This window comes from Balaenoptera borealis, assembly GCF_965194805.1.
Source record: "Balaenoptera borealis genome assembly, chromosome: 5".
Taxonomy (NCBI): domain Eukaryota; kingdom Metazoa; phylum Chordata; class Mammalia; order Artiodactyla; family Balaenopteridae; genus Balaenoptera; species Balaenoptera borealis.
In genome coordinates this window covers 104,617,901-104,626,865 of record NC_138862.1, presented here as the reverse complement: position 1 = coordinate 104,626,865, position 8,965 = coordinate 104,617,901, and the positions used below count along the sequence as shown (strand labels likewise).

General features: G+C 41.9%; 1 protein-coding gene across 1 annotated transcript in view; it reads right to left on the bottom strand.

The window, feature by feature from the left end:
• Window positions 1-61: 61 nt before the first annotated feature.
• B3GALNT1 (beta-1,3-N-acetylgalactosaminyltransferase 1 (Globoside blood group)) overlaps window positions 62-8,965 on the bottom strand; it is a 646,348-nt gene continuing 637,444 nt past the window's right edge. The window contains exon 15 of the mRNA XM_082394182.1: window positions 62-3,482. The gene's annotated coding sequence lies outside the window, so the exon portion shown is untranslated. The remainder of the gene's footprint in view (window positions 3,483-8,965) is intronic.

Here is an 8,965-nt window from a genome sequence, read left to right as displayed (position 1 = left end):
TGTCTTCACCAATTCAGCTGCTGAAGAGTTTGCTTATGATGTGTGGGTTCCAGTGATATCCAAGATATCCACTGTTACACAATGGCATATATCCATTTAGATTTTTTTTTTTTTTAATTTATTTATTTATGGCTGTGTTGGGTCTTCGTTTCTGTGTGAGGGCTTCCTCTAGTTGTGGCAAGCGGGGGCCACTCTTCATCGCGGTGCGCGGGCCTCTCACTATCGCGGCCTCTCTTGTTGCGGAGCACAGGCTCCAGACGCGCAGGCTCAGCAATTGTGGCTCACGGGCTTAGTCGCTCCGCGGCATGTGGGATCTTCCCAGACCAGGGCTCGAACCCATGTCCCCTGCATTGGCAGGCAGATTCTCAACCACTGCGCCACCAGGGAAGCCCATCCATTTAGATTTTATTATGCACATAGGTTTTCTATTTAAACATTGTAGTCATCCTGATAAACAGTTTTTTAACTTGCTGTCAAAACAATATGTTATGAATCTTTCCATAGCAATAAATGCAGTATACTTCTATAAAAATATTCTTTTTTAAAAAAAGTATAAGGCTGATGTTAACAATGGACTTTGAGGGATTATGATGTGTCCATGTAGATGCATCACTTGTAACAAAGGTATCACTCTAGTGGAGGATGTTGGTAATGTGGGAGACTATGCATGGGGAGTAGGGCAGGAAATATATGGGAAATCTCTGTACCTTCCCCTCAATTTTGCTGTGAACCTAAAATTTCTCTAAAAATAAGATAAAGTCTTAATATTTTTTTTAATTTTAAGTGTAATTGCCTCTAGAATGCATGAATATTGCTGAATAATGCTTTGAGCTATAATTTTTTCCACCTGTGTTTTTCCCTCTGCACTTCCTTACCTAAAGAGTTATGTATGTAGCAAGAAAGCAGAAGTACCTTTCACTAGACTTAACCGGCATTTGTTTTCCAAAAAGCCTCAATCCCCTCAATCCACTGAGATAAATAACATTGAAGGGAAGAGGCTTAATGTTTGGGAGAAGTAAAAAGAGAGAAACCCCCAAATAGAGATTAATCGGACCTAGTGGAGGGAAGCTATGACACCTAAAAGGAAGGGCTACATCTGTTCCTACAGGGAGACTGGCTTAGAGGCCCGTGGATTCCCAACTCTACCAAAGATTTCTATAACCCAGCATGACCAGGATGTGGCAGAGAGCTACAGAAGCCTACAGAAACAACGGCAGCCTCAGCAATAACAGTCAACTCTTGGCATACATGGGTTTGTAGGCTGTGTTTCATGCACTCTCCAGAAGATAATGCTGGCCTGGAAAGACTAGACAAGAGTGACACTCAGGTGTAGAAGTACATGCTTAAAATCCATAAGCTTAAAAATCTGAGGCGCTAAGGCGCTCAGCTACCCCAAAAAAAGTGAGGAGGGAGAAAGATCAGCTGCTTTGGGTCTCTGCCAATATTGCACCAATCTCCTTTTGATGGAATACAGGAAATGGATAAAAGATGAGAAATTTTTTGTAGTTATTAACAGGTGATACAAAGAGGAGGCAATAAAACATGAATTTTATGACAAACTTTGGTGCTTAGGTCAGACTCTCTACTTCTGTCTCAAGAGCCAAAACAGGAGGCCTCAGTCACAGAGAGGTGCCCCGTAGGCAAGCTAAAACACTTTCTGATTTGGGGTTTTAATAGCTACTGAAGATCCCACATGCCGCGGAGCAACTAAGCCCGTGCGCCACAGCTGCTGAGCCTGCACTCTGGAGCCCGCGAGCCACAACTACTGAAGCCCGCGCACCCTAGAGCCCATGCTTCACAACAGAGGAGGCCACCACAATAAGAAGCCCACGCACTGCAATGAGGAGTGGCCCCTGCTCACCGCAACTAGAGAAAGCCCACACGCAGCAACGAAAACCCAACGCAGCCAAAATTAATAAATAAATAAATTAATTTAAAAAAAAAACAATAAATGCTGGAGAGGGTGTGTAGAAAAGGGAACCCTCCTACACTGTTGGTGGGAATGTAAGTTGGTGCAGCCACTATGGAGAACAGTATGGAGGTTCCTCAGAAAACTAAAAATAGAATTACCATATGACCCAGCAATCCCACTCCTGAGAATATACCTGGACAAAACTATAATTCAAAAAGATACATGCACCCCTATGTTCATAGCAGCACTATTTACAATAGCCAAAATATGGAAACAAATGTCCATTGACAGATGAATGGATAAAGAAGGTGTGGTACATATATACAATGGAATAATACTCAGCCATAAAAAGAACAAAATAATGCCATTTTCAGCAACATGGATGCAACAAAAGATTATCATACTAAGTGAAGTAAGTCAGAAAGAGAAAGACAAATACCATATGATATCACCTATATGTGGAATCTAAAATATGGCACAAATGAACCTATCTACAAAACAGAGACAGACTCATAGACACAGAGAACAGACTTGTAGTTGCCAAGGGGGAGGGGGGAGGGAGAGGGATGGACTTGGAGTTTGGGATTAGCAGATGCAAACTATTGCATTTAGAATGGATAAACAACAAGGTCCTAATGAATAGCACAGGGAACTACATTCAATATCCTGTGATAAACCACAATAGAAAAGAATATTAAAAAAGAATGTCTATATGTGTATAACTGAGTCACTTTGCTGTACAGCAGAGATGGGCACAGCATTGTCAATCAACTACACTTCAATACAAAAAAAGAAAGAAAGAAACATTCAACTTTTAAGTTTTGGAGCCAGGGGAATAAAACACCTGTGTTGTTTAAATCCTCTGCTGAGACACTGCCCCATACTCTTTTAAAGGAGAAAGATTAGTGTCTTTCTAGTTACCAAGTCCCTCTTACTTGGCACACACGTACATGTCATCCTGTATATTCAGAGGGCAAATGCTGAATACATGTGTGCGATAAGGCCCTGAAATAGTTTATGTGGATGACAATATATAGTGCCTTTTTTTCCTTTTTGAGGATGCTCTTAACATTCATAATAACCAGAATTCGCCCTTTTTTTAACATTTAGGCAGATTTGGAGACAGAAGCATATGGTGTGATTTTTCTTGTAGCCTGTCTCATTTTTGAGATTTTTCTAGCAATATATGAGTAAACACCAAGCAAGTTTTAGAGACAGCATTCAAAAGAGGAAGAGATTGTCATCTCACATATGCAATAACCTTAAATACAATGGCTAACCTTTATTAATCATTTACTATGAACCAAGCACTGTACTAAGTAATTCACTATCTCAATCCTCACAACCATGCTATAAATGTTACTATTTTTTAAACTTTTAAATGAAGTATAAAAAAAGTGTCTCTATTTTTATCCTAATTTTACAAAGGAGGGAATTAAATGCCAGCAAGTTGAAATTGCTCCCTCAGGGCTATGCAGCGTGGTTCTCTGATCCCAAAGCAGGTGCTCTTCTAGCCGGGCTGTATGCTTTCATTTTCTTCCACACCTTCTGTATTGCTTTCTTAGGGTTGCTGTAAGAAATCAACACAAATTTGGTGAATTGAAACCAGAAATTTATTCTCTTGCAGTTTTGGAGACCAAAGTCTAAAGTCAAGTTGTTAGCAGTTACACTCCCACTGAACGCCCCAGATAAAAATCTGTCCTCATCTCTTTCAGCTCTGGCTGAATAACTCAAGATCTTCCTTGGCTGAATAACTTAAGATCTTCCTTGCCTGATCTTCCAGATCAGCTCTGGCTGCATAACTCCAATCTCAGCCTCTGCTTCACGTGGCCTTCTCCTTTTCTGTCTCATATAAAGACACTTGTCATTGGATTTGGTGTCAACCGGGGTAGTCCAGAATTATCTCATTTCAAGATCTTTTTTTTTTCTCCAAGATTCTTAACTACATCTGCAAAGACCCTTTGCCAATAAGGTCACGTTCACAGGTTCCGGGGGCTAAGATGTGGACATACCTTTGGGGGGATCCACCATTTAACCCACGGTACGTTCCTAATGAGACCTCCGAGGGTTGTAGTTGTCACTTAATACAGTGTTCAGGGCTTCACAGACTCACAGAAAACTAGATAGAGAGTGAATCCCAGAGATCACCTCCTCATTTTCAGCAGGATGAACGTAGAGGCACCCAAAGGAGAGGGACCTCTCGCTCAAGGTAACACAGCAAGTGCATCGCAGATTCAAGGCCCCACTTAAACTCCCTGATGCCCTATCCAAAGGCCACTTCACGTGACCAGAGAATGACTAATATATGTCATTGTGTGGTTAATAATGTTTTTCATCTGTCGAAGAATCATGATAATAATAATTATCAGTATGTCTCTGTGACAAATTTCTCTCAGATCTCAGGGCCAGGAAAAACTTTTTTTTTTTTTTTTCACAGCTAGACTAAGCTTCACATAGCTATGAAAGCTACATAATTCTATCTATTTGTGGCCAACTGCTATATGCACGGTATTATGTCCAAATCTTAGAACTGGACCAATTTCCTCCTCTCTAGGCCAGATAAATTACTTTTCCTCAGATAGCTTTTGTATTAGACATTTCAGTTGCAGCTTCAAGATACAAGATATCAAACACTGAAGTGAACCATGAGGCAGACCACTCTGGGGAAGTTATGGAATACGGGGGCTTGGAGTCTTTACCTCCCTCTCACCTTCAGAGAAGGTGTGCAGGGTTGCGGAGAGGGTTTGTGAGGAAGACTCCCTTTGGAAAGGCTTGTGGGGGGCACTTTCAGTCCTGCGTCCCTCCCCTAGTGTCTGCCCCTCACCTCAAGCCTGGAGAGAAGGGCTCGGCTATGTCTACCCTGTGTTGGAGGGATTGAGTGCATCTACTAAACACTAAAAACACCTGGGAAGTCTAAGAGGTGACACCCAGAAAGAAGGAGAATTGCTGCTGCATGGGGACTGGCCTGCATCCCCCAAGCTGGTGGGTGCTGGGGAAGCATGAGTGCTCCCCAAGGATCACATGAGCAGTGTGGGTTTCCCTAAGGCCCTGCCCAAATGAACCAACTAGAGGGGAAAGCAAGCTTCAGTGGAGAAACCCTGAAAGTGTCCCAGCCCTCCTACAGGCTGCAGAAAGAGTGAACAAGGAACCGAGGGGAGCATATCCACCAGCCCAAGCAAACTCAGGTGAGACGTCCCCAAGGATAGACTCCAGAGAACTTGTGAAAGAACCCCAAAGTGCACAAAGCGCCTCAGGAGAAGAGAATCAGCTTCGAACATCACCCAGGCCCAGGGAAGGCCCTCCAGGCTCCCAGAGCATCAGTCAAGTGAGAACTTTCTTCTCCACCTTCTGCCCCAATGCAGGAGGGACTAGAGACAGGAGAGACTGAAGTAGTTGGGATGGGGGGGAGGGGAGGAAGCAATTCAGAAATGAGCCAACCTTGTACCTTCCCCAGGAGTCAGCAACCCTTCTGCAGCTGACCTTACCTCCCTGGCTGAGAGTGAGGGAGTAGCTGCAGTTTCAAGTGAAGTTAGAAGCTTAGACAGTGGGACTAATTTCTGAAATGAGACTGTATTTTGCAATTGGAAGGAGCCTCAGGGCTTTGTTGTGTTCCCCAGCAGTGACCAGAAAAGTCAAGCCTCCTGGCATATTCATGAAGGATCAGGGGAAGAACTTTCCCCATGGAGTACATTTTAAAGGAACCATTGAAGAACAGAATTAAAGTTGCTCTGGAGCTGATATGTTCTTATTCAAATTACCAATTATATTGCGTCAAAAACAAAAGTCCCAATCTCCACTGCCTGTCATGAACAATTGGAGATCTATTACTCTTAAACAAAAAGATGTTTGTTATGTGGGACAGTGTTGGCAGAGATGGGTCCCAGCTTGTGACAGCTTAAGCAGATGGCCACTGTTCACCATTGCCTCCCTCATTTCACGGGCCCTGTCTTCTGATTGCCCTCTCCCAGCAGCAATACAGTCTATTCACGTTCCCATGTAGAGCAGGTTAGCCATTTCTTATTAATAAGCTTCTGACTTCCCTACTCACAGGGTCAAGTTATTTTCCCTAAAATGAATAAAACGTTCATTCCCTACTAGCAATTCTGGCATCCACTGAAGAGACATTATGTTTTTCATTCCACACCCATTTTATAGCAACCAAAATGAGTTGTGCATTTAGAAAGATAACCTGCTGTGTGCATTTAGAAAGATAATCTTTTAGGCAAAAATTATGTAGCTGTCAAAACCATGAAATTCACATGTGTGGTGAGACTTTGCTTGACTAAAGTTCAATGCTTCTGGTTCCTAGCAGTTATTAGGGAGTTATAAGCTTCAAATTCACTCACAACTGCTGAACTCTTGTTCACAAAGTTTACTCAGTCCCGTTGTAGGATTGACAGAAGTAGGTAGTGCCAGGTTAGTGGCCTGTTACCGACAATAATTTATTTGATGACATTTCCAACAAGACAAGGGTCCGTGTTTCATAAAGCTGGGAAGCTTTCTATTATTTAAAATTATTCAGGGACTTCCCAGGTGGCACAGTGGTTAAGAATCTGCCTGCCAATGTAGGGGACATGGGTTCGAGACCCGGTCCGGGAAGATCCCACATGTCGCGGAGCAACTAAGCCCGTGCACCACAACTACTGAACCCGCGCTCTAGAGCCCGTGCTCCGCAACAAGAGAAGCCACCGCAATGAGAAGCCCGCGCACCGCAACGAAGAGTAGCCCCCGCTCGCCGCAATTAGAGAAAGCCCGCGTGCAGCAATGAAGACCCAATGCAGCCAATAAATAAATAAATAAATATTTTAAAAATTAAAAAGAATAAAATTATTCAGCTGAAGAATATTCTGCTCAGTCAGAAATGATTGACAGTGTTATTTTTATAAGTCTAGTGATCCTAGATTATGAAGAATCATTTGCAATTGACAAGATAGTTACCACGGGAAAAAAATTACCTACTGAAACAGATCCTAGTTCACATTGTAATATTCCAGAATATTTCGAATCTTCTCAAACGTTATTATAACTTTCAAAATATTTTCTCAGCAAAATATTTTTCACTTCATTTTTTTAAAATATTACATAGTTAGTTATTGACTATATTCCCCACACTTTACATTTCATATCTGTGACTCATTTATTTTGCAGCTGGAAGTTTGTAACTCTTAAATCTGTCTCACCTATTTCTTTCCTCTCCCCTCTGGCATCTACCTGTTTGTTCTCTGTTTCTATTTTGTTATGTGTGTTCATTTGTTTTGTTTTTTAGATTCCACATGTAAGTGAAACCATACAGCATTTGTTTTTCTCTGACTTATTTCACTCAGCATAATATCCTCTAGGTCCATCCATGTGTTGCAAATGCCAAGGTTTCATTCTTTTTGTGGCTAATATTCCATTGTATATATGTGCCACATCTTCTCTATCCATTCATCTATTGATGGGCACTTAGGTTACTTCCATGTCTTGGCTATTGTAAGTAAGGCTGCAATAAATATTGGGGCGCATGTATCTTTTCAAATTAGTGTTTTCATTTTCTACTGATAGTACCCAGGAGTGGAATTGCTGGATCATATGGTAGTTCTATTTTTAATTTTTTGAGGATTCTCCATACTGTTTTCCATAGAGGTTGCACCAATCTACATTCCCACCAACAGTGCACAAGTGTTCCCTTTTCTCCACATCCTTGCCAATACTTGTTATTTGTTGTCTTTTTGATAATAGCCATAGTGACAGTGTGAGGTGGTATCTCATTGCTCATTGTAAATTTACAGTGGAGAAATCTAGCGGACATCATTAACCAAGTGATCAAAGTTAACATCACCAGTAATGAGACATAGCAACGTGATGGCCCTCAGGATGCAATCCACTGAGAAGGGCACAGCATCACTCTGTGTTAATCTTGCCAAAAAGAGAAAACTTCAGACAAACTCAAACTGACAGACAATATGCATAATAACTCTACTGTACTTTTCAAAAGTCAAGGTTATAAGGAAAGACTGAGGAACAGTTAGAGAAGGCAGGCTGAAAGCAATGTGGGATCCTGGGACAAAAAGAGAACAGTCGTGGGAAGAATGAAGAAACTTGAATAAGGGCTTTAGTTAACAGTTAATACCCACATTAATTTCCTGTTTTCTTTTTTTTAATAGATTTTATTTATTTATTTATTTATTTATTGGCTGTGTTGGGTCTTCGTCGCTGCGCGTGGGCTTCCTCTAGTTGCAGCGAGTGGAAGCTCCTCTTTGTTGCAGTGCGCGGGCTTCTCATTGCGGTGGGTTCTCTTGTTGCGGAGCATGGGCTCTAGGCATGTGGGCTCAGTAGTTGTGGCTCACAGGCTCAGTAGTTGTGGCTCATGGGCTCTAGAGCTCAGGCTCAGTAGTTGTGGCTCACAGGCTTAGCTGCTCCGTGGCACGTGGGATCTTCCCGGACCAGGGCTCGAACCTGTGTCCCCTGCACTGGCAGACGGATTCCCAACCACTGTGCCACCAGGGAAGCCCCAGTTTCCTGGTTTTGATCATTGTACCATGGTCATGCAAATATGTTAACATTAGGAGAAGAAGCTGGGTAAGGGATATATGGACACTTTTTAAACTACTTTTGCAACTTGTCTGTAAGTCTAAAATTAACTCAAAAATAAAATGTTAGGGACTTCCCTGGCGGTCCAGTGGTTAAGACTCCGTGCTTCCACTGCAGGGGGCACAGGTTCAATCCCTGGTTGGGGAACTAAGATCCTACATGCTGTGCAGCATGGCCAAAAAATAAAATAAAATAAGATAAAAAGTTAAAAACATGTCAACGTCATGAAAAACAAAGACTGAGAAACTGTTTCCGATTGGAGGAGACTAAGAAGAGAGGACAACTTAATATTCCTTATCTTGATTGTGGTGCTAGTATCATAGGTGCATACATGTTAAAACTTATCAAACTGTATCCTTTAAATATGTGCAGCTTATTGTATGTTAATTATGAATCAGTAAAGCTCTAAAAAAAAGGATAAAGGAAATAGATGGAAGCAAGGGCAATTCATAATTAAATACAGAATGAGTGAATTCATGA